Raw genomic sequence first — 26,246 nt, 5'->3', positions numbered from 1 at the left:
TCATATCCTTTGCGAGCTTTTTGGTGGGGTTGTTTGATTTTTTCTTGTAAATTTGTTTACACTCTTTGTAGATTCTGGATATTAGCCTTTGTCAATGGGTAGATTGCGAAATTTTTCTCCCATTCTGTAGATTGCCTGTTCACTCTGATGGTAGTTTCTTTTGCTTTGCAGAAGCTCTTTAGTTTGATTAGATCCCATTTGTCTATTTTGGCTTTTGTTGCCATTGCTTTTGGTGTTTTAGATATGAAGTCCTTGCCCATGCCTATGTCAGGATGGGGAACATCACACAACGGGGCCTGTCATGGAGTAGGGGGATAGGGGAGGGATAGCATTAGGAGATATACCTAACGTAAATGATGAGTTAATGGGTGCAGCACACCAACATGGCACATGTATACATATGTAACAAACTTGCACGTTGTGCACATGTGCCCTAGAACTTAAAGTATGATAATCAAAAAAGAGAGCAAGAGAGAGAGAGAAAAAAAAAGAGGTTTAGGATTCTAAATAAACTTGAAAGGCAGTCTCAGCCACAAGGACTGCAGTTCCTGGATAAGTCCTGGTGCTGTTCTGGAACTGGAGCCAGCAGACCTGGGGGCACATGTACTCAGGGAGTACAACTTGCAGCTACAAAACAGACTCCTTCCTTCTGCTTGAGGAGAGGAGAGGCAAGAGTAAAGAAGCCTTTGTCTTGCAACTTGGATACCAGTTCAGCCACAGGAGAATGGGGTACCAGACTGAGCCCTGGAGCCCCATTCCAGGTCACAGCTCCCAGGTGACTTTTCTGGACATACCGTGGTCCTGAAGGGAAACCTGTGTCTTGAAGGGAAGGACCAAGTCCTGGAAAAATTCATCACTTGCTCACTAAAAAGCCCTTGGGCCCTGAATAATCAGCAGTGGTAGCCAGGCAATACTCACCACGAGCCTTGGGTCAAACTCAGAGATGTACTGGCTTCAGGCATGACCCAGAACATTTCCAGCTCCAATCGCTACAGGGAGAAACTGTTTCCTCTTGAGTAAAGAAGAGGGAAGAGTAAAGGGGACTTTGTCTTGTAGTTTAGATACCAGCTCAACTACAGAAGGGAGATCAGTAAGAAAGGAGAGGGAAGATTAAAGGGGATTTTGTCTTGTAGTTTAGATACAAGCTCAACCACAGAAGGGTGGATCAGTAAGCAAGCTCTTGGGATCCCTAATTCCAGGATTTGGCTCTTGGATGGCATTTCTAGATCTGCCCTGGGCCATAGGGGAGCCCACTGACCTAAAGGGACAGCCCCAAGCCTGGAAGCATTCACCAAAAGCTAACTGAAGTGCCCTTGGGCCTTTAGTGAACATCAGGGGTAGCCAAGCAGTACTTGCCATGGGCCTGTTGTGGTGGAGGCCATGAGGAGAGGCTCCTCTGCTTGTGAAAAGGGGAGGAAAGAGTGGAAGAGACTTTGTCTTTAGACTTGGGTGCCAGGTGAGTTGCTGTAGAAATAGAACATCAAGTAGATTCCTGAGGTTTCAGACTCCAGGCACTGGCTCCAGGATGGCATCTCTGGACCCACTCAGAGCTGGGGGTAAATTGCTGCTCTGAAAGGAAGGACACTAGCTAAGCTGGCTTCACCTTCTTCTGATTGTAGAGCCCTAGATCCTTGAGAAAAAATAGACAGTGGCCAGTCAGTGATTACTGTGGGCCTTGGGAAAGACCCAATGTTGTGCTGGCTGCAGGTCTGTCTCAGAAGTCCCAGTGCTAGTGGCCTCAAGGGTGCTTGGTCACCCCTCCTCCAGGACCAAACAGCTCAGAGCAGAGAGACACACTCCATTTGTTTCAGGGAAAGTAAGGAAAGCAAATGAGAATTATCCCCCTGGTAAACCAGATAATTCTTGCAGATCTTATCCAAGACCACTAAGGCAGTACCACTACAAGTCTGAAAGAGCCACAGTGTTACTGGGCCTAAGAAGCTCCCTATTATAGATATAGCTGCAGTGACCAAAAACTTAGATCACAGCACCCACATCTTTTTAAGTACCCAGAAATCCTTCCCCAGAAGGACAACAAGCCCAAACTGTAAAGACTACAATAAATACCTAACTCTTCAATGTTCAGATGCCAGTGAACATCTACATGCATCAAGGCATCCAGGAAAACATGAACTCACCAAATGAAATAAATAAGGTACTAGTGATCAATCCTAGAGAGACAGAGGTAAGTAACCTTTCAGACAGAGAATGTGAAATAGTTATTTTGAGAAACCTCAATGAAATTCAAGATAACAAAGAGAAGGAATTCAGGATCCTATCACACACATTTAAGAAAGAGACTGAAATAAATACAAAGAATCAAGCAGAAATTCTGGAGTTGAAAAGCGCAATTGACATACTAAAGAATGCATCAGAATCTCTTATCAGAAAAATTGATAGAGCAGAAGAAAGAATCATTTAGCATGAAGACAGGCCATTTGAAAATACGTAGTCACAAAAGACAAAAGAATGTAGACTATGAAAGAATAAAGCATGCCTACAAGATCTAGAAAACAGCCTCAAAAGGGCAAATCTAACAGTTATTGGACTTAAAGAGGAGGTAAAGGGAGAGAAAAAGAAAGTTTAATAAAAGGGATAATAACAGAGAACCTCAAAACCGAGAAAAAGATATCAATATCCAAGAAGAAGAAGGCTACAGAAAACTAAGAAGATTAACCCAAATAAGACTATCTCAAGATGTAGTCAAACACCCGAAGGTCAAGGATAAAGAAATAATTGTATAAGTAGCAAGAAAAAATGAACAAATAACATACGATGGAACTCCAAATATATCTGGCAGCAGACTTTTCAGTGTAAACGCTATAGGCTGGCAGAGAGTGGCATGGCATATTTAAAGGCTGAAGGATAAACAAATTTATTCTAGAATAATATATCTGGCCAAAAATTGTCTTTTAAACTTGATGGAGAAATAAAGACTTTCTCAGACAAACAAAAGCTGAGGGATTTTATAAGCACTAGACCTGTCCTATGAGAAATGATAAAGATACTTCTTCATTTTGAAATAAAAAGATGTTAATGAGCAATAAGAAATCATCTGAAGGTACAAACTCACTGGTGATAGTGAGTAGATGAAAAAAAGAGTATTCTAACACTATGATTACCATGTAATCTACTTATATTTTGAATACGAAGACTAAAAGATGAGCATATCAAAAATAATAACTACAACAACTTTTAAAGTCAGAGACAGTACATAAGTTACAAATAAAGACAACAAAAAATTAAAAAGCAGGGGGATAAATTTTAGGGTTTTGGTAAGTATGTTCCTTGCGTGTTTGTTGGTTTGCTTTTGTATGCAGTGCTAAATTGTTGTCTATTTGAAATAATGGGTTGTAACGTATTATTTGTAAGCCTTATGGTTTTCGTAAGTAAAAAAACTTACAAGAGATTACACAAAAATAAAAAAGCAAGAAATTAAAACAAAGCACTAGAGAAAAATACTTTCACTAAAAGAAAGACAGGAAGGAAGGAAAGAAGTAAGAGAAGACCACAAAAAAACTGGAAATCAAATAGCAAAATGGAAAGAGTAAGTTTCCTTATTAATACTGGCATTGAATGTAAATGGACTATACTCTTCAATCAAAAGATACAGAATGGCTGATAGGAGAAAACAATAATAATTACATGACTCAAGAATCTGTTGCCTACAAGAAACAAACATCACCTATAAAGATCTGCATAGGCTGAAAATAATGGAATGAAAAAAGGTATTTCATGCAAAGAAAACCAAAAGGAGGAGGAGTAGCTATATTTATATAAGACAAAATAGATTTCAAAATTAAAACTACAAAAAGAGACAAAGAAGACCATTATAATATGATAAATGGGTCAATTCAGCAAGAGTTTATGACAATTGTAAATATATATTCTCCCCAACACTGGAACACACAGATATACTAAACAAATATTACTAGAGCTAAAGAGAGAGGTAGACTCCAATACAATAATAACTGGAGACATCAACACCCCACTTTCAGCATTGGATAGATTGTCCAGATAGAAAATCCACAACAAAACAGCAGATTTCTTCTACACTATTGACCAAATGGACTTAATAGATATTTACAGAATATTTCATTCAACTGCTGCAGAAAACACATTTTGCTCCTTAGCACTTGGATCGTTCTCAAAGACTGACCATATGTTAGGCCACAAAACAAATCTTAAAATACTTAAAAATTGAAGTAATATCAAACACCTTCTTTGACCACAATGAACTAAACAGATTAACATCAAGATAAATGTTGAAAATGATACAAACACATAGAAATTAAACAATATGCTATGAGTGATCAGTGGGTTAATGAAGGAATTATGAAGGAAATTTTAAAATGTCTTAAAACAAATGATAAAGAAATCTACCAAAAACTATGTAATACAGTGAAAGCAGTACTAAGAGGACAGTTTATTGCTTTAACACCTATTTCAAAAAACTAGAAAAACTTCGAATAAACAACCTAATGATGCATCTTATAGAATTAGTAAATCAAGAGGGAACAAAATCCAAAATTAGTAAAAGAGAAGTAATAAAGATTAAAGCAGAAATAAATAAAATTGAAATGAAGAAAACAATATGAAAGATCAATGAAATTAAAAGATAAAAAATAGACAAAACTTTAGCCAGACTATCTAAGAAAAAGAGAAGACCCAAATAAATAAAATCAGAGATGAAAAAGGCGACATTACAATTGACATTGCAGAAATTAAAAGGATCATTAGTGGCTACTATGAGCAACTATATTCTATAAATTGGAAAACCTAGGAGGAATGGATAAATTTCTAGATACATGCAACCTACCAAAGTTGAACCATGAAGAAATCCAAAACCTAAACAGGCCAATAATAAGTAATAGATTGAATCTGTAATAAAATGTCTCCCAGCATAGAAAACCTGGAACATGGTGGCTTGACCGTTGAATTTTACTAAACATTTAAATAAAAAACAATACCATTTCTACCCAAACTATTCCAAAAATAGAGGAGAGAATACTTCCAAGCCCATTCTATGAGGCCAGTGTTCTACCTAAACTGAACCATAAAAAGGCACATCAAAAAAATCCACAAAACTACAGGAAATTAAGTATTGTTGATGAACATTGATGCAAAAACCCTCAACAAAATACTAAAGTGAAAACCAAATTCAACAACGCACAAAAAGGTAATTCATCATGAGCAAGCCTGGGGATACGCAAATCAATCAATGCTATACATCAGATGAATAGAATGAAGGACAAAAATTATATGATCATTTTAATTGATTCTGGAAAAGCATTTGATAAAATTCAGAATTTCTTCATGAAATAAACCTTAAAACAACTTAGTGTAGAAGGAACATACCCCAAAACAAGGAAATCCTGTATGACAAACCCATAGTTCATTTCATACTGAATGAGGACAAACTGAAAGACTTTTCTCAAAGATCTGGAGCACGGCAAGGATACCCCCTTTCAGAGCTGTTATTCAGCATATTATTGGAAGTCCTTGCTAAAGCAGTCAGACAAGAGACAGAAATAAAGGACATCCAATTGGAAAAGAAGAAGTCAAAATATCGTTTGTAGGTGATCTTATCTCATCTTTGGAAAAAGCTAAAGACTCCACCAAAAAACTATTAGAACTGATAAACAAATTCAGTAAAGTAACAAGATACAAAATCAACTTACAAAAATTAGTAGCATTTCTATATGCCAACAGTAAAAAGTCTGAAAACGAAATTTTAAAAAATCAAATTTATAATAGCTACAAATATAACTCAACACCGAGGACTTAAGCAAAGAAGTGAAAAGTCTCTACAATGAAAACCATAAATGTTGTTGCAAGTAATTGAAGAGGACACAAAAAAATGAAAAGATATTCTATGTTCATGGGTTGGAAGAATTAATAATGGTAAAACGTTTACGCTACCAAAGCAATCTACAGATTTGATGCAATCTCTATCAAAACATCAGTAACATTCATCCCAGAAACAGAAATAAAATTCTAAACTTTATATGTCACCATTAAAGGACACACAAACTATGCTGAGCAAAAGAACAAAACTGGAGGAATCACATTACCTGACTTCAAATTATACTACAGAGCTATAGTAACTGAAACGTCGTATAGTAGTGGCATAAAAACATATACATCAACAAATGAAACAGAATAGAGAATCCAGAATCAAATTTATGCATCTACTATAAACCCATTTTTACAGTGGTGCCAAAAAACATATATTGGGGAAAGGATCGTCTCTTCAATAAATGATGTTGGGGAAACTGGAAATTCATGTGCAGAAGAATGAAACTAGACCCCTACTAATTGCCATATACAAAAAATCAAATCAAAATGAATTAAATATTTAAATACAAGACCTCAAACTATGAAACTACTAAGAGGAAAATATCGGGGAAACTGTCCAGGAAATGGAACTGGTCAAAGATTTCTTGAGTGATAAGCATCAAGCATATTGGACAAATGGGATCACATCAATTTAAAAAGCGTCTGGGCTGGGTCCAGTGGCTCATGCCTGTAATCCCAACATTTTGGGAGGCCGGGGCAGGTGGATCTCCTGAGTCAGGAGTTCGAGACCAGCCTGGCTAACATAGTGAAACCCTCTCTCTACTTAAAAAAGAAAAAAAGAATACAAAAATTAATCAGGCATTGTGGTGGTCACCTGTAATTCTAGCTACTCGGGAGGCTGAGGCGGGAGAATCGCTTAAACCTGAGAGGCGGAGGTTGCAGTGAGCCGAGATCTCGCCACTACACTCTGGCCTGGGCTACAAGAGTGAAATTCCGTCAAAAAAAAAAAAAAAGAAGCTTCTGTATAGCAAAGGAAACGATCAGCTAAGTGAAGAGACAACCCACAGAACGAGAGAAAAGTTTGCAAACTCCATTTGACAAGGATAAATAATCAGAACATGTAAGGTGCTAAAACAAATCTATAGGAAAAAATCTAATAATTCAACTTACAAATGGGCAAAAGATCTGGATAGGCATTTTTTCAAAAGAAGACATATAAATCACAAACAGATATATGAAAAGGTGCTCAACATCATTGATCATCGGAAAACGCAAATGAAAACTACAATGAGATATCCATGTCACTAAAAAAAACAAAACAAACAAAAAAACAAAAAAACAAATGGCTTTATCCAAAAGATAGGCAGTAAAAAATGCTGGTGAGGTTGTGGAGAAAGGGGTACCCCTTCTACTGTCGTTGAGTATGTAAATTAGTACAACCACTCCGGAGAATAGTTCAGAGGTTCCTCAAAAAACTAACAGTAGAGCTACCATATGAGCCAACATTCCCACTGCTAGGTATATGCCGAAAGGGAAAGAAACAAGTACATCAAAGTGATATCTGCATTCTCATGTTTATTGCAGCAGTAGTCGTAATAGCCAAGACTTAGAAGCAAGTTAAATGTTCATCAGCAAATAAATGAATAAAAACGTGTGCTACATATACATTATGGTGTACTATTCAGTCACAAAAAAGAATGAGATCTTGTCATTTGCAACAACGGTAATTGAACAACATGGAATTGAAAGTCATTATATTAAGTTAAATAAGTCAGGTACAGAAATAAAAACTTCCCACATTTCTCACTTACATGTGGGAGCTAAAAATTAAAACAATCTGAATTCATGGAGATATAAAGTAGAATGACAGTTTCCAGAGGCTGGAAAGGACAGTCGTGGCTGGGAAAAATGAGGTTGGTTAGTGGGTAAAAACATATAGTTAGATACAGTAAATCAGACCTAGCATTTAATAGCATAACAAGGTGACCACAATCAACAATAATTTATTGTACATTTTTGAAAAAGAAAAAGTGTAATTCGATTGCTTGTAACATAAGGATAAATGCTTGAGGTGACGACTACCACATTTACCTTAATGTGATTATTACGCATTATATGCCTGTGTCAAAATATCTCACGTACCCCATAGATATATACACCGACTATGTATCCACAAAAATTGAAAGTTAAAAAAAATCACTTGACTGTAAATGCGTAGATTTACTTCTGGGTTCTTCATTCTGTTGCACTGGATCTACACGTCTACCTTTATGTGAGTATCCTACTCTTTTGATTACCATAGATTTGAAGTAGATTGTGAATCAGGCAGTGTGATGCCTGTATTTTGTTCTTTTTGCTTGAGATTGCTTCAGCTATTCTGGGTCCATATGAATTTGGCTAGATTGTGATTCCATAAACATTTTAAGATTTTAATTTGATTTCTGTGAAAATTTCATTGTTGTTTTAGAAATTGCATGAATCTGTAGATTGCATTGGGTAACGTGAACATTTTGACAATATTAATTCATCCAATACATGAACAAGACATATATTCCCATTTATTTGTGTATTCAATTTCTTTCATCAATGTTTTCTAATTTTTCATTTATGAGTAAATAATAATTTTACACCACCTTGTAGAATAATTTTATTGTCATAGATACTTTCCTAGAACAAATCAATAAGATCCAAAATTTCATCTAAAATATCTGTTTCAACAAACGTATCTCTGAATCCATTTTGTAAAAGGATATAAATATATACAAATGTGGGTGACAGAACATTCATTACAACGTTTGTGACAAAAAGTTAGTGGAAACAATCTCAACATCCATCAAAACATTAAAACTGAATATATTATACTCTTAAATATTTTGACAACGGCAATAAGTTTTAAACTCTTTATATACAAATATTGAATATTTTGAATAAAATACTGATAAAACAAGATACAAGATAAGCAAGATACATAAGAGGGAGAAAACAATTATGAGCCTGTGTATATGTATTTGTGTGTGCACATGCACTACTTGTATATGTATGAATTAATTCCTATAAGGATTACTTAGCAGGTGAAGACCAGGAATTGGAGGGAGACTGTATACTCTCCCTATACTCATTCTCATTTGTAAAACCTGAATAACATAAGTGAATTAAATAAAAATATATAAAATTAAGATAGCAAAAGATACGGTTTGGCTTATATTTATCTTAATTTAATATGGTTCTTTGGAAATATATCAGTGAATAATTGTATAGAAATTTTCTATCCTGAGAATTTCTTACACAGCTAACATGAACCATGAACAAACTTCAGGGTAATATATATATACATATAAACTAAGAGTAAAACAAATGTTTTACTTGAGAAAAGAAAAAGACAAAAAATATCTCTATTTCCACATTATTAAATTTTTAAAGTAGTAAATATTACCAATCAAAAATAATAACTATCCATTCTCTCACACGTTGTGAATAACATTCAATTATAAAACGTGCATAAAAATATATTTTGCTCCGTTTAAATGTATTTGTTAACATATTAAATACAAAAACAAAATATATTTAAATATATATTTACTAATAACACATAGATACTTAAATGATTTTATGTCTATTGAAAATGAATTTGAATTTTTTATTAAATTAAATATTGTTTTCTTGATTCTAGAAACAATTGGTGTCTTTCATAAAGATTCAGTTTTACAAGATATATGAGAAATAATTAAAATATAAATTATTTTTGTAAGCTACTAATTGCCTAATTTTTTACTGAGTATTCTTATACATATCTTTCTTTGCACAGACATACACACATAAGTATATGTAAAGGTCCATGCAATTTTGTTTACAATGGGATTTTCATATGAATAGTTTAAATTCTTTTCACCTGCTGTCAATCTGATGTGAAAATTGTACCATGTTAATATGCTCAGATAAACACTATTATTTTTAACAATTGCCTTGTTTCCTATTATTTTAATTCTAGGGTTTACATATAAAATAATCTAAGCAGTCTGCAACTGTTGGACTTACAGATTTTCCACATCTTTTCACTATTATTAGAACAACAAAAATAAGTATTCTAACTGTGATTTCTTTTCTGAGAACTATTTTAGAATATACAACCATAAAACAAGGTATATAAAATTATAGTTCTGATTCATTACTAAGCATATGTTTTTATATAAAGTTTTATGTTTTATCTTATAATTTTATATTATAGGTACTCATTATTCCAGGAGTAATTTGGTAGATTGTATGCTGGCTTTGAAATTACTGTATCTTTGACAATTATTTGTTGTCAATTTCTAATTTTATTATGAGATCTTAACCATTTCATTGCCAAATAACAGACTAACTTTTGTAAATTTTCATAGATATAAGAATTGTGTATGTTCTTTAATTACAGTACACACAATCATATAAACTTCTCTTTAAATAAGTTTGCTGATTAATTAATTCCTGTATTTCTTTGCTCATGTACTACATTATCGCTTAATCCAATAATTACTAAAATAGTAAATACATACAGAAATATTTTGATGTTGTGTATTATGGGGGAAAATCTAAAACTGAATTGTGATACATACTATGCAAAATTATGAAGGCAAATTTTAGAGGTGGTTGTACTATATGATCCTATTTTTATATTCATATCCAAAAGTGAATAACAGAGCAAACTTAGGTACAGGCTGACAACCTGGAATATATGGAAAACATCACCCTTCCCCTGCTACTGAGTACATAACAATTTAGCAGAGTATTGATGAGCACATGTATGTAGGGAAACTTCCTGAGGCTGAGAAAAGACCGTCTGAAAGCAGTAGAGAGAAGGATACTTAGTGTTCACACAGGGCTGGAAATAGTGTCTCTTTTTACCAATCAGACTGACAAACCTGGTAACTCAAGTGGTAGTAGACAGAGATTTCAGATGGGTCTCCACTTAATTGTGGAGAATAATGAACCCTTTGGTTCCACCAAACACAAGACCCTAAATGATCACATTTTCCAAGTTACTTAAAGCATCCAGAATAAGGATCATGAAAAAGAAAATTACCAACCAAAAAAGTGAAATTCACAGTATCTGGAATTCCATGAAAGATTAGCAGGCATGCAAAGAAGGAGGAAATATGACTTTAAAAAAATAAAAATCAATTTATTGAATCTAGCCCAGAGCTGATATGGATGTTACAATTAGTACACAAAAAAATCCACACATCTCATTATCTTTTAAACAGAAGAAATACAGTTGTTATAACTATATATAGTTATATAATTTATTCTGTTCAAAAGATAAAGAGATATATGGAAGTTTTTTTATTTGTTTGTTTGTTTTTAAAGACCAAACCCAGACTACTATAGTATGAAAACTACTAAGTTTTCATACTATATTTTCAGTGACTAAGCTGAAAATATACTAGATGTGATTAGTAGCAGATTAGGCAGCAGACAAAAGGATTAATGAACTTGGTAAGTGAACCACTAATTTCACACCTCGGTTTACACCTCTCCTTTTAATATGTTCACTAAAAGACGTATATATACAAATATGCTCCTAGAAGCTGTATTTATGTCTCAAAAATGGACTAAACCCAAATGTCCATAAATATTAAAGTGAATCATTAAATCATGGTTCATTTATACAATGGAGTAATATGCATAAATGAAAGTTAACAAAAATATTCATTTATCCAAAGAATCCAGGTCCAAAACAATACATACTGTATGATTCTACTTACATGACATTTAAAACAGGTATGGTAGTAGAAATCAGGGTAACATGTACCTTTGGGTGGAGAGTTACTTAGAGAGGGCATACATGAGCATCTGGTGTGCTGGATAAACTATATTTCTTGATAAAATTGGTGGTTGCAAGAGTGTGATCACTGTAATAATTCGTAGAGCTGTATGTTAATGCTGTTAGTACCTCTGTGTGCCTGTGTTATAATTCAATAAAATAAATAGACTGGAAAAATCAAAGGCAGACCAGACATACACACACATACACACAAAAGATGAGCAAAACAAAAGACACATGATATCGAGACAATTGAGATTATAACATGGTTGGGCAACAATAAACAATTCTGATGAAGTTGGATTCCAGGATATTTTTGGAGGTGGAAGAGAGGTAGAAAAAACCTGTGTATTGGCTAAAAGTGAGAAGTAAAAGAATATGCTAGTAGCAGGAATTGCAGGACCTTTTTAATTTCTCATTGATATTTTGTTTGGATTATCTAGAGGACACTCAATTGGCGGTTCTAGATTTTTTAATATCATTTACAATTTTTTTCATCCTGCAGAAATAGAAAACTTACTCCTAGGCTAAGCATATTGAAACAATCTATGACAATCAACTTAGTGACATTTCTCTAAAGCTTTTATTTCATCAGTCATATTTTTAGTTTTGAATTATGTTTTCATATGCATCATTCTTGTCTTTCTATGCATTCATATTTTACAAAAAATTAAATACCATGCTTCATATCAACATTCCTATGAAAGTGTCAGTGTTACTTAAAGTCATTCAGTGTCATATTTAGTTTGCTAGATTAAGACAGATGATCGTTAAATTTTGACAGGCCAGAATTTTTGGAAAGAAATTGTCTGGCTTTAAGCAACTAATTAAATTAACAACTACATCATTCTACATACATTTTAGGAACGTATCTGCTGTCAGCAGTTTTCTTTGCATTGCATTTGCCCAATTTATTATAGTTTCTGGTGTAATGTAAATTGACTGACAAGTCTATTCTCTTTCCAAGGCTCTAATATCAGTGCTTGACCCTAAAGTTTCCAGCATTCCAGGTTCTTTGTTTATACCTTCAGAATCTTTCTGGTGAGTCTTCTGCTAGCCTTTCCTCTGTGAAAGAAGAAGTTTTGTGTCATTTTCCTTGAGCAATTATGAGAAGTTATACTTTTCTTTTTTTGCCCCCAAACAGAAATTAAAGTTAATGATGTTGATGACATTGAATTGATTAATGTAATTAATTCTTCCAAAGGCTGCTTGCCATTATTTTTCAATCCATTATTAGTGAGCAAATGTCACCACAAATTGTTATTAAAGAATTTATTTATAACATATTATTATACATTTATCACTTACCACCACGACACTGGCAAACACAGTCACAAACATACATACACACTCACACACACACACATAAATCTTATATATAATTTATGATAGCACCATTTTAAAACTACACAAGAATATTCTAAAACATTCTCCATTAGCATGAAATATACCTTTATATTTTGTTTAAAGGAATATTTTTGGAGAGCATAATTGTACATTCTGTTTAGATAACTACACAAAATTTTTAATGCCCAAGGTATTATTTTGAAACTTTGTACTGGGAATAAATAATTAAAACATAAAATAAAAGGAACTGAATTTTTACATATAACTAATAATCAACATTTATTGAATGTTCTTCGTGTTATATGTAACTAATGATTAGTTTCTATTGAATGTCCTTTATGTTATATATTTCATGTTACTTAGGGTGGTACTTCTAGGAATTTTGATACTGACAGCACCTTCAAACATGACAAAGATGTGACTGAGGTACTTGTATGTCCTGTGGAATTAACATCTGAGCTGGTGTTGCTATCAAACCTGCATTGTTTACCATGGTGATGTCTCTCTTCTAAAAAAGAAAAGAGAGAGAGAAACAGACGAACTCCCCAGAAACTTCTTTGTAGCTGTAGACTAATCATCTGCTTGATTAAAAAATGTGAGATGAGTTCCATTTCCCATCGCTTGTCCTGTTTCCCTCCATTAAAAATAGTAGGTATTTGAGCTAACTGCTCTGAGCACGTCATTTTCACAGCTTCTCTGTAAAATGGTAGTGATTTCCCTGGTGACTTCGTAAATTGTGTTTTATTGTTTATTTCTATTTTGTCAAGGAAAGATAATGTGAAAATGTCAAAACTTTCTAAACGTAATATATAGATAAATGTTGGTAATTAACTAGAGTCTGCATTTCAAAAATATCAAATAACTCATTTTGGAATATATTGTATTGTTTGTGGAAATTAGATAAGAACACTATTAGATGTAAGTCTTTTGTTTTGTAAACCTATATTTAGTGGGGTAGACGGGTACTCTACTTCAAAGGCAAAAATGTTAGAAACCCATTAGAGAGTCACAAAATACATAGAATTCTGATAATATTTATATATTCTTCACAGTGAGTATCTTTTAGCACCACAGTCTCCGATGTTTCGGATGTGGCAATCCTTGGCTGCTCTGTTTTTCATCTGCCACACTTCCTCACTTCTCTCCTTCCCAGAGTGGTAGGTTGATGGAAGCCACACACTAAGAGGCCATTCTACCTAGTTTTCTCTAAAGTCACATTGAAACTATTGGTGACTTTGCCTTTTAGTTCTTTTTCTGAGTGCTTTTTTTTTTTTTTAAGTATCTCCTTAGGATAATGTACATATATATTATTAAACAAAGAAATCTTTCTCTACCTAAAAGAAGAAAAGAAGTAAAGAAGGAGGTGAAGGAGAAAGTGGGCAGAACATTCTTGTTGGTCAGATGTCTGATTTATTTCGGCTTCCGGGTAACCTCTAAATCTCAACCAGCACTGCACTAAGACAACTGCTCAGCAGGAAACACATTCTGCACTGTTTCTCCTATTTGTCAGACACTCATGGGCCATTTTCTCTGAATTATTGGTGTAGAACACCACAAATCAACATTTAAGATTGAGTCATTTGTCTTTAGAGGATTATAAGCAGAGCAAATAGTCAAATTCACTGCTTTAACTGGTTGAGGATTATACTTCCAGTCTCTAAAACAAAAATTGTTATGCATTCATATTTGTTTCTAAATTTTCCACTTGGCCATACAAACTTTCTTTCATGGAGGCATACACAAGAGAGGATTCCGAGGAAGATGTGTCCAAAATGAGGACTAAATCGTGCAGAGGCGTAATTCTCATATAACGTTTTAAAATACATATTGTACTTGATATTGGTTTCCCCCAAAAGCCATCATGTTAGTATCTGCATGCTATAAAGTTCACTTTTCTGTCTTAGAAAATAATAGTTTTTTCTAGGAAACTTTCTTACCCTAAATCTTTTTATAAAATTCTGCATCAAAGAATTGCAGGGGTGAGGTGGGAAAAGATGAGTTAGAGAAGTTTAGATTTAAACCCTCAAAAGTGCAGCTTCAAGTACCAGTTTAGACAAAGAAGTTTGTTTACTCCTCCAATTATTAGTTGTAGAAACTTGGGCAACTTATCTTCTCTGTCTTTACACTCTCATCTACAACATGATCACTCTACAAATGCTCAGAGGAAATTATGAAAATTGTATTATTTATTATTTAAAAAGGTGATTAAAAGAGCATAGGTAAAACATATATGTGTTTGTGTGTGCGTGTGTGTGTGTGTAAGTCAATCTTTTATTATACAAGTCAGTGTAATTCTAAATCACCTGGCTTAGGGTGATTGTCTCAAACAGAAAAATATGGTGCTCAAAAAGCATCATATACATTTGTGTTTATTAATCTTAGAGTTTATCTTAGAGTGTCTTATAACGTAGGTTAATATTTACATTTATCTTAGAACATTTGTTGAAGTTTATTACAAAGGCATAGTAAACATTTCAACAGGAAAATACTGTTGAAAGTAATAACACATAATGAAGGAGTGCTATATCCTTTTTGGAGGAAAGAGTTATTTAGTGAATTGGGATAACCCATTTTTAAATGCTAATTAGGTGTGAAAAAATCAGTAAATTACTTTTTTGCATTTGACTTCTATTACTTCTACTGCTTATTTATGTATAATAAGGACTTGATTAGATTATCTTTAAAGTTACCTTTCCTTCAAAAGTTTTCTGAGTCTCTAATGTAAGTGTATGCTGATTGATAATTCAAAAATACTGTGACATCACTCTACAGAATATTTTGATAACTGTATATATTTTAACCAGATGGTTATATGTTATGTTTGGTCCTATTGTAGAATATAGTCTATATAACTCTTAACCAATTATTTTATTATGTTAAAAAATTATCTCTCATTTAAAAATATAAAGGAAATTTGGATAAAAAAGAAGGGATGCCGAGAGGAGAGAATCCTATACCATATGTCACATTCTGAATTAAAACTGTATAATAAATGCATTTTCTCACCCTCTGTAACAAGTAAATGAGGTAAATAGTATGCATGAAGCCTCGTTGTCTGGGCCTGTTGACATTCCATACATATTCAATGAATTAAGTGGAAAAGAAGTAAAAACAACGCACCATTATATATGACTTCAACACAAAAACTGTGTTCACTGATTTCCAAATGCAGGACTCATGTTATTCAATACAAGCTTATTGAAACTCTGCTATATGCTAGAGACAGTGTACTTTCCTGAGTAAATTCTATCACCACCAGCAAATAAATACATGAACGTGCCTGTTTTTGAAAATGCTCTGAGAATTATGAAATTCATCTAAAATATGGCACTATTATTGTAATGGTGAATATTTTCCTTATTGACATTTTCATTCCATTGCTATTAATTATGATGTCTGTCATTTTGATATTATGTGATTTTTAGAAACCCAGTAATTAACTACAGACTTTATTTCAAACAATATATATATTTTTTCATAGTTCTGCCCTGTTTTCTTAAATATAGGGTAGATTCTTAGGGAAGAAAATGTGACTGCTCATGACACTATATGCTCCAATATATTTAGCATGGAATGTACCTTGTACATTTAATACATGATTTTGTATTTTAATGTTTATTTGTTTTTTGGAGAGGTGGGGTAAAGATGAGAAATCTCACTGTATTGCCCAGGCTAATCTTGAACTCCTGTCCTCAAGCAATCCTCCTTCCTTGGCCTCCCATTTAATAAATGCTTATTACATTTCTCTTTTATTTGCATCCTAAAGCTCTCATATATTATTTTTATCTGAACTGTATTTTTACTACCTTCAACATACATGTGCGCAGGCATGCGCACCAACCCACATTTTTGAAAATGAAGTTACCGTTAATAATTTATATAGTAAATTTGTGATTAATGCTTGTTGAATGAGGATGGTATGGAAAGAGATTATAAAAACTAAATTTATCACATTCCAGATTCTGACTCTCATATTCTTTATCATCTTTTTTTTTTTTATAGTTTAAAGGAGATTATTTATTATATGGTAAAGGCAGTTAAGACAATATATTCAACAACAGTGGTGTATCTGTGTAAAAAAATCTGTCAACAAGAGCCTGGCGCGGTGGCTCACGTCTGTAATCCCAGCACTTTGGGAGGTCGAGGCAGGCAGATCACGACGTCTGGAGATCAAGACCAGCCTGGCTAACACGGTGAAACCCCGTCTCTACTAAAAAATACAAAAAATTAGCCAGGTGTGGTGGCGGGCGCCTGTAGTCCCAGCAACTCGGGAGGCTGAGGCAGGAGAATGGCGTGAAGCCGGGAGGCGGAGCTTGCAGTGAGCAGAGATTGTGCCACCGCACTCCAGCCTGGGCGACAGAGTGAGACTCCGTCTCAAAACAAACAAACAAACAAACAAACAAAAACTATCAGCAAGAATTAAAACTATTTGTTTTCCTTCCATCATTTATGAATGGAGACAGAACCTACTTCTTTGTGTAGTTTAAGGTTATTAAAAGAGTCAATATTTGGAAAGCATTGAGAACTGAGCCTGGAACTTAGCAGGTACTTTGTAATCTGCTTTATTTAAAAGTCAGTAAATTAAAAAGCATATATTTTGAATTGAGATATAAAGGCATTTAAGTCTGTTTTGTTCACTTAGATATATTATCTAAGAATGATAAATTACTCTTTTTGATCCTTATGTTTCTCATCTGTCAAAAGAAGATAATATTTCTGAGTCCTAAGATTTCTGAAAATATTAAATGAAGACTTCTGTATTGTATAATTTTGAACTAGATAATTTGGACCTTACCATGAATTGTGAGAAACAACAACAACAAAATCTGGGTAGCATATCAAACATTTACTTTAAGACATCAGAGAATCAACAAGAAAGTAAATAAGTAGCAGGCCATGGGTTGAAGGAGAATATAGACCCAGGGAAGTGAACTTAGTATTTATGGTTACTACTTTTTACCTGCAGAAATATGAAAATCTCAGAACAGATAATTTAGAATTTGAAATAAAGATGAGAACTTTTGGCTGACTGGTAGAACAGTATTGATGAAAGCCTTAGAACCACCAAAGGAGAGATCTATCCCTTTGTGTTGGGACCCAAAAGGAAGTCCCATAAGATGGGTAACCTGAGGCAGAATGTCTGCTGTAGAAATTGCATACCTATAATGTATTGCATACAATATAATCAAATTATATTGGCCTATGAAATCATGTTTCTCCTTTATGGAGAAAGAAAGACAATTGAATAAGAGCAGTTGGAGAACTATATATTTGAGTAATCAAATAGCACATTTAAAATAACAGGTTTAATCTGTACAAGGTGATAGACTGATTTTCTCAGGGTTTCCAAACTATCTTTCAGTTTTGGTTCAAGTCTCTGCCACTATATTTTTCTCTTTTTATTATTTTAAAAACATTAAAGGCAGAAGACTGTTCTTAAATTATGGTTTTAATACTATCTTGTTCTATAGTTATAGATTTATTCCTCATGAACTCCTATTATATCTATGTATATCTATATCACAAGGAATCTCATAAAACTTAATTTTTGATTAATTGATCGTTTATTTTTTAAATTTTAGTCCTTTACATGTTTACTGTTTTAAAAATCGTTTTCAGGCAGGTACTATCAGCTTTATGCTCCTTCCCATTTGTTCCTTATTATGGAAAATCAATCTAGAATAACCAACACTCTTTCTTGGCTTTAAAGGAAAATTAAATTTTTTTGAGTATTTTGGGATGGAGGAGGAGTTTAAGTTATTTACAATGACAACAAAATTAGATTATTATTAGACTTTGTAATAGTAATACTTTATGCCAGAAAGGGGCGTAATGTAATTAAGATATACAAGGAGAGAAAACTTAGCTGAGGATTTTATATCCACTAAAGTGACCTTCAAGTATAAAAGTCTCAATCAAATTCTTATGAACATGCAAGGTCTTATGAAATATTGATTCATTGTCCTTCTCACAGAATCTAGAGAACAAACTTAATATGATCAAAGTGGCTGAAATAGCAACAACATGAGGATTAATAGTGAGCATTAAACATAGATTTACATATAGAATTAAGGCCAGATAACACTTATGAATAAGAAAGCACAGTATTTAATGTCTACATACTCTGCTTAGATGCATTTCAACTATTAAATATGCAGCAGGATGTGTTTAAAATTTTGAAAAAATAAGTTACAAATACAAGAAAAAAATTGAGAGTAATCTTGCTCTTAGCTTTATATGTATTAATTGGAAGTAAATTTTTTTCAAATTAGATGCTAAAGAAGGGATAACAAGAAGAAAGAAAATCTCAATAGTTCATCTGATATTGTTTCTAAAGCAAAATCTAAAGATAAGGTCAATTAAAGAGGAAAAATGTATAATGTACAGGTAATAACATAAATATCATTAGAACCAAATATAAACCTCCTAAATACTAAAAGGCAAGATGACAAAGAGAGATAACAAATACATTATAGTACATAGTAAAATATTCATATAGCTATATATGGCTGGGCACAGTGGCTCACACTTGTCATCCCAGCATTTTGGGGAGGCCAAGGCAGGCGGATCACCTGAGGTCAAGAGTTTAAGAGCAGCCTGGACAACATGGAGAAACCCTGTCTCTACTAAAAACACAAAAATTAGCCGGGCATGGTGGCGTGTGCCCATAATCTTAGCTACTCGGTAGGCTGAGGCAGGAGAATCGCTTGAACCCGCAAGGTGGAGGTTGCAGTGAACCGAGATCACACTATTGCACTCCAGCCAGGGCAACAAGAGTGAAACTCTATCTCAAAAAAAAAAAAACAAAAAAAAAAACATATATCTATATAATAGCTTTATGGTATTTAAAAATATGGACAAAAGTATGAGGTTTATTAAACAAATTATTACCTATTGGAGAAAATAAAGAAAATGGAGGACTCAGGAATAGCTTTCTATGAATAGCTCATGTCTTCTGGAATTTACTTTCAAACTGGAAAATACATAATAATTTACAAAATACAAAAAGCAATTTACATAACACGAAAAAAATAATTGTTACTACAAAAAATTTAGAAAACAAACTCAGAAGTGAAATGAGAAAAATGAGCCTTCGTATCCAGTTAGTGATGCTATTATCACAGTGTGAAACACATAATTCAGTTTTATATACTTGGGCAGAAATAAGAAAAAAAAAATCAAAAACATTTTAAACTGTCTTCAGTAGTCACAATTTATCATTCTCAGAGTATTGGGATGATAATTTGGCATGAACCAGTACATAATTATTTTGGTGTCATTGAAAAAATTAAAATGGCTTTCATCAGGAAAGAATGGCTTTATCTATCTAGCATCATCTGTCTACCTATCCAATCTCTGAGTAGAATTAATAATTCTGTGGTTACATGCAATTTTTCCTAATTCTTCCCATTGAAAATAACTAGGAACAATGGCCAACTCAGTAGCAACAAGCATCACTAATATCCTAATATGGGGCCTGGCACAGTGGTGCATGCCTGTAGGCCCAACTCCTCTGGAGGCAAAAGTCATAGGATCGCTTGAGTCCAGGAGGTTGAGGGTACAGTGAGCCGTGATCATGCCACTGCACCCTATCCTGGGTGACACAGCAACACCCTATCTCAAAAGATAAAAGAAAATAACCCAATATGGTCTCTAATACCATATCATATCCTCTTGAATGAATCCAGGGTATTTTAGAGAGATGGCTAATTGCAGCTAATAGTCAGAAAATGTGCAAGATGAATGCCACACCAGAAAGTAAGACACTATCAATTACTTCTAGGGTCATGTCAAACAGTGGGAATTTCATAGTATCAAATGCTTACATTAAAAAAGAAGGTACTCTAGTTATTAATCTAAGGTTCTTATTAAAGAAATTTGGAAACCAGGAAAAACAAAAGAAAGAAATTAGGTAAACAAAAAAGGAACTTATGTCTAATACAAAAACAGGAAATAAAATATGAGAGATAAGAACATAAATTGGGCCGGGCGCGGTGGCTCAAGACTGTAATCCCAGCACTTTGGGAGGCCGAGACGGGCATATCACAAGGTCAGGAGATCGAGACCATCCTGGCTAACATGGTGAAACCCTGTCTCTACTAAAAAATACAAAAAACTAGCCAGGCGAGGTGGCGGGCGCCTGTAGTCCCAGCTACTCGGGAGGCTGAGGCAGGAGAATGGCGTGAACCCGGGAGGCGGAGCTTGCAGTGAGCCAGGATCCAGCCACTACACTCCAGCCTGGGTGACAGAGTGAGACTCCATCTTAAAAAAAAAAAAAAAAAAAAAAAAAGAACATAATTGATACAGTGATAATGAAAAATGAGAAACAAGTAATAAAAGCAATTTTTTTGAAAAAATAATCAATAAAATTGACAAATTTCTAATGAGATTGATCCAGAAAAATGGGAGAAGATATAAATCACCAATATTGAGCATGAAAGAGAGGACAACAGTGAAGATGGAACTATGGACTCATTCTGTATGGAACCATGTTTCTAGATACATCATACATAGAACTGTGATTTTAGATACAATTGTCAAAATTTATAGAACTGTATACCACAAAGTGTACATCACTTTAAGTAAATTTTAAAAAGCAACTAAAATGTGGGAAAGGGGAAAGATCCAAATGAAATGCATGTATGAAAAGTAGAATCAAATTGTACTATAAATGAAATATATACACTTACAGGAAAGAGAGAGAGAAGTTGATCCAAGTTGCTTTGTGGGGGGAATAAAATGCTTTGAAATGATGCAATGAGATGAAAGAACACAAATAACTTTACACACACATTGTATTCTAGTTGGTAAGCTTGTTCTACATAAGTCTGTGAAATATAAATGGCATGTATGTATAATTAATATACACAGGTTTACCAGCTCTGTACCCTAAGAGTGTTGTGGAAAGTCAGGGACCCCCAACAGAGGGACCGGCTGAAGCCGCGGCAGAAGAACATACATTGTGAAGATTCCATGGACATTTATTAGTTCCCCAAATTAATACTTTTTTAATTTCTTACACCTGTCTTTACTGTAGTCTCTGAACATAAATTGTGAAGATTTCATGGACACTTATCACTTCCTCAATGAATATCCTTGTGATTTATTATGCCTGCCTTTACTTTAATCTCTTAATCCCTCAGGACCCTGTGATTATATCAACTGCACAAATTGTTTGTAGAGCATGTGTGTTTGAACAACATGAAATCTGGGCATCTTAAAAAAAGAACAGGAAAACAGCAATGTTCAGGGAACAAGAGAGGTAACTTTGAACTGGTTGCCAGTGAGCCGGACGGAACAGAGCTATATTTCTCTCCTTTCATAAGCAAGTAGGAGAAATATAGTTGAATTCTTTTTCTCAGGAAGGAACATCAAGAAAGTTTTTGTTTTGTTTTGTTTCTGAGATAGGATTCCATTCTGTCACCCAGTCTGGCACCATTTCAACTCACTGCAACCTTTGCCTACCAGGTTCAGGCGACCCTCCTGCTTCAGCCTCCAGAGTAGTTGGCAGTACAGGCAAACATCACCACACTTGGCTAATTTTTTTTGTAATTTTTTTGTAGCAACAGGGTCTCACTATGTTGCCCAGGCTGGTCTCGAACTCCTGAGGTCAGGCAATCCACCCGCCTTGGCCTCCCAATGTGCTGGGATTACAGACATGAGCCACCATCCCTGGCCAAGAAAATTAAAATAAAACAAATTCTTTGATCCTTCCAGGCATTCAAAAGGAGATAAAAATGCCAATTAATGTTAGAGTTTGATAAATAGGTTGATTGTTGTTAATTTCTAGAGTAATTATCTAAAGAATATCAAAACTGTATGGTACAAACTGCCAATAAAGTATGAAATTGAAAAATCAGATTCACAATTTAAATAAAGAAAAACAAAGAGAAAAAAACATCGAGCAGGAAGGAAAAATGTACTGAATAAAAGTATGCGTAGAAAAGTCCTAATTATAGGTGAAAAGACTAATAAATACAGGTGCATTAAAACCATGGAATTCCGTTTATCAAAAGACATGCCTGTGGTTAAGTAAGTTGACTAAATCACTTTAGGCAAGAGAGAAGAGGAGAAATGCTTGGGGCAGAGGGACCTAAAATGTAGATGTTCTGGTTTGGGCGCTTTCTTGATGGATTTAAAGAAATATCAAAAGGCTGGTTGAGGCAGATTTAAAGAGAGTACTACAAGTAATAAAAAATGAGAACAGAAATTAACAGAGAGCTAGACCAAAAGCCAATTTTTTGTTTTTTGTAAGGATTTTGCCTTTCATTTTGAAATATGAAAACTGAGGCTTCACCATTGATTTTAGCACCCTGTATGCCATTGAAACATAACAGATGTTACAGCACAATTGGTGGTGGTGTGTAGGTGGGTGGGTGAGGAGAAGGAGTAGTAAGAATATCACAAAAACCTGACTGGAGATTTAGAAAGGAATAAAGTGAACTGAAGACAGTGAGTACTGATGACTCTTCTAAGAGCTTTTGATATAAAAGAAGTGGAGAATTAGGGTCCTAGCTCCGATGTAATTGCTTTTTCCTTTTACTGAGAGAAATTGATATGAGTTAAGAAGGAATTACTAAGGCAGATAGCAAGGGTAAGGGAGTCTTTGGTAAGGCTTTTCTTTTTAATGAAAAGCAGCCCCAAATCATTTTCTAACAAAGAGCAGCCTGCAAACTGGGAGCTTGCATGAGCAAATGCCAGCAGGAACTCAGGACTGGATATTTTCAAGATGGTGGCTCCATCTTCCCTTCTCTGCCAGCCTTTTGTGCTGTAAGCAGCAGATAAAATGGGCCCTATCAACTGGAAAGTCCATTTGCATAAGAAGATTAGGTTGGGGCCACGAGTCTTCCCTGTCCACTATGTAAATGTCACACATTATCGAACCAATCTATGAGCCCTATGTAAATCAGACACTGCCTTCTCAAACTGGACTATAAAATTCGGGACATTTGCAGCCAGATGGCCCTTTCAAATCAGACTCCTTGCTCTATAGAGTACTCTGTTTCTCTTTCTCTTGTTTACTACCTATTAAACCTCTGCACCTAAACTGCTCGTGTATGTGCTTGTCTTAAATTTTCCTGGTGCGTGACAATGAACCCAGGGTATATACCCCAGACAACACAGTCACTTCAAAATAACAGATTAATCTGCATGTTTATGTTTTTCTTTGTCAACATTCAGCTGCAAGGGTAAGTACACTGAGAAAGGAGCAGACTTAATAAGGATTGTTCTTTTTTTTTTTTTTGATGTTTCAAAAATTATTTGTATTGTTACATTCCAAAGAGGACACAGGAAGAAAAAAGCCAGTTGTCCAATAATGGTTATACCTTTCAGAAGAGGCAACCACAACTCCAGCCCTAGTTCAAAGCTGCACACATTGGAGTTCAAACAGTTGCCTCTCAACAAGACCGGAAATGCTGACAAATGAGTATACATTATCAATCCAGGAAGGCTCGGGTTTAAACTAAAATTTCTTTATTGCAAGTGTCCAAGTCCTTGGGATTTGTCCTTAAAGGTACTAGAAGATGACGAGTAAGAGCACACACTAGACCAAGACTATGTCTGGTCTTTAGAGTAAACTAGCAAATGGCCAGTTTATTCTACCATGCATTGCATCAGACATCACAGTACATGAAGAAAAGTTGCTTTTTGTGAAAAGCCACCAGGCATTTCAGATCCAGTTTACTATGAAGTGCAGACATAGCAGATACCCAGATAAGACAGTCAGTGCAAAAGTCAAATGGGTAAGCCAACTCTTTAATGAGGCAGGCTACACTGCAAAATATAAGTGAAACTCAAAAATAGAAGGTAAGGTCTATTTACAAAAGTTTGTTTAGTAAAGTGACTTGAAAAAAGTTTTAACCACTTCCCAGGGATCCCTCCCCTCTGCCACCAAAAAAACAAACAAACAAAAACAACAACAAAAACCCTGAAAATTATTTTGAAAATCAAGTGAAAACTATGTGGTGAAAAAGAGAGTGCTTGCTACAGGTAAAGGACTTCAAGATAATTTACAGGCAGATTTATTTTTATTAGTAAAAGTAACAGATAGGAAAAGATTTATTGGCTGACTTTGAGCTGTGCGCTTTTAAAAATGTCTCTATTATTACATTAACAAGAAAAAGAAAATCAAGCATGTTTTTGCTTCCAGTTTTGAATCTTTCAGCAACAGTTGGTGAAATCAACAGGGTATTAAAACGAAACCCAGCAAAACCCAGTCAATTATTTCCAGTTGTCTGCCTATTTCTTTCTAGTCACCTCGAATTCAACTCCCAATTAGCTGAGGACAACATGTCGGTCAAAGACAGACTTCCGGTGCTCTTGGACTTGAAGCTTCCAGCGCTGCTGGGCGTATTCTACCTTGCTCAGGACGTTGGCTCGACTGCGGGAGCGGGCTAGCACATGGTGTTCATTTGCAAAAGGCTGGTGATCCCCAATATCATCATCATTCTGTATCAACTGTGAGTGTCCAAAGAGGCGACTCTTCAGTATGGGTTCAACCAGAGTAAGATATACCATGTACAGAAGTAGAAGGCCCAAAATGGAGAGAGAAATTATAATGGTAACCTTGATTGTGACAGAGCTTCTCTCTTCGTATTTGCATTCACAGAGTAGACAGTATGCTTCTACATCAGGCCCCTGCACAGACATAGGCTCCACAACATGAAGGCAATCACACTCTTTCTGAGATATGTTCTTATTATAAATATGCACAGAATTTTCTTTATAGGGAGGGCAGATACATTTACATCTGACATCCTCGAAATTCTTGGCGGCGTCTGACAGCTGCGCCAGCAGCAGCACTGACAGCGCCAGGCACTACAGGCTGAGCAAAGAGCCAAGCCGAGGAAGGCCTCCCCACAGGGTCGCCATCGCTGGGGGCCGGGTGGTCCCACAGCCCGGAGCCTCCTCGACCAGCTCCCGGCTCGGGCTCAGGCTCAGGCTCCGGACCCGGCTGAGGATCCTCCGCCCACACTTCCATAGGATTTTTCTTTAGCTAAATATTTAAAACGAAGGTGCAAGTATTTTACGGTATACATAAATGAAGTGAGGACATAAGGCTTTAAGAGACACTGAAAAAGTGGAACAGTTCAATGAATTATGGGTCCTTGTGGGGTCATAGTTTTCTTGGTGTGGAGTTAATGCATGTTATCGTTGCAGAACTTTCTCCTTAGTCCAGCTAAAACCAGGTTCTTGTCACGCAACCAGGAAAGTTTAGACTCGCAGACACATAGAAAGGTGAGTAGCAGAATTTACTGGGCAAAAAGGAAAAACGAAAAACAAAATACTCAGCAAAGTG

General features: G+C 34.8%; 1 pseudogene across 1 annotated transcript; it reads right to left on the bottom strand.

The window, feature by feature from the left end:
* Positions 1 to 24,177: 24,177 nt before the first annotated feature.
* Positions 24,178 to 25,819, bottom strand: LOC117095348 (annotated as a pseudogene). The gene has a single exon (XR_004441932.1). The product of XR_004441932.1 is annotated as a transmembrane protein 9B-like (transcript).
* Between the last annotated feature and the right edge of the window lie 427 nt (positions 25,820 to 26,246).

The sequence above is a fragment of the Trachypithecus francoisi genome, unplaced genomic scaffold (assembly GCF_009764315.1).
Source record: "Trachypithecus francoisi isolate TF-2019V2 unplaced genomic scaffold, Tfra_2.0 Lachesis_group13, whole genome shotgun sequence".
NCBI lineage: Eukaryota > Metazoa > Chordata > Mammalia > Primates > Cercopithecidae > Trachypithecus > Trachypithecus francoisi.
The sequence above is the reverse complement of the archived record's forward strand: the minus strand, read 5'-3'. Positions and strand labels throughout refer to the sequence as shown.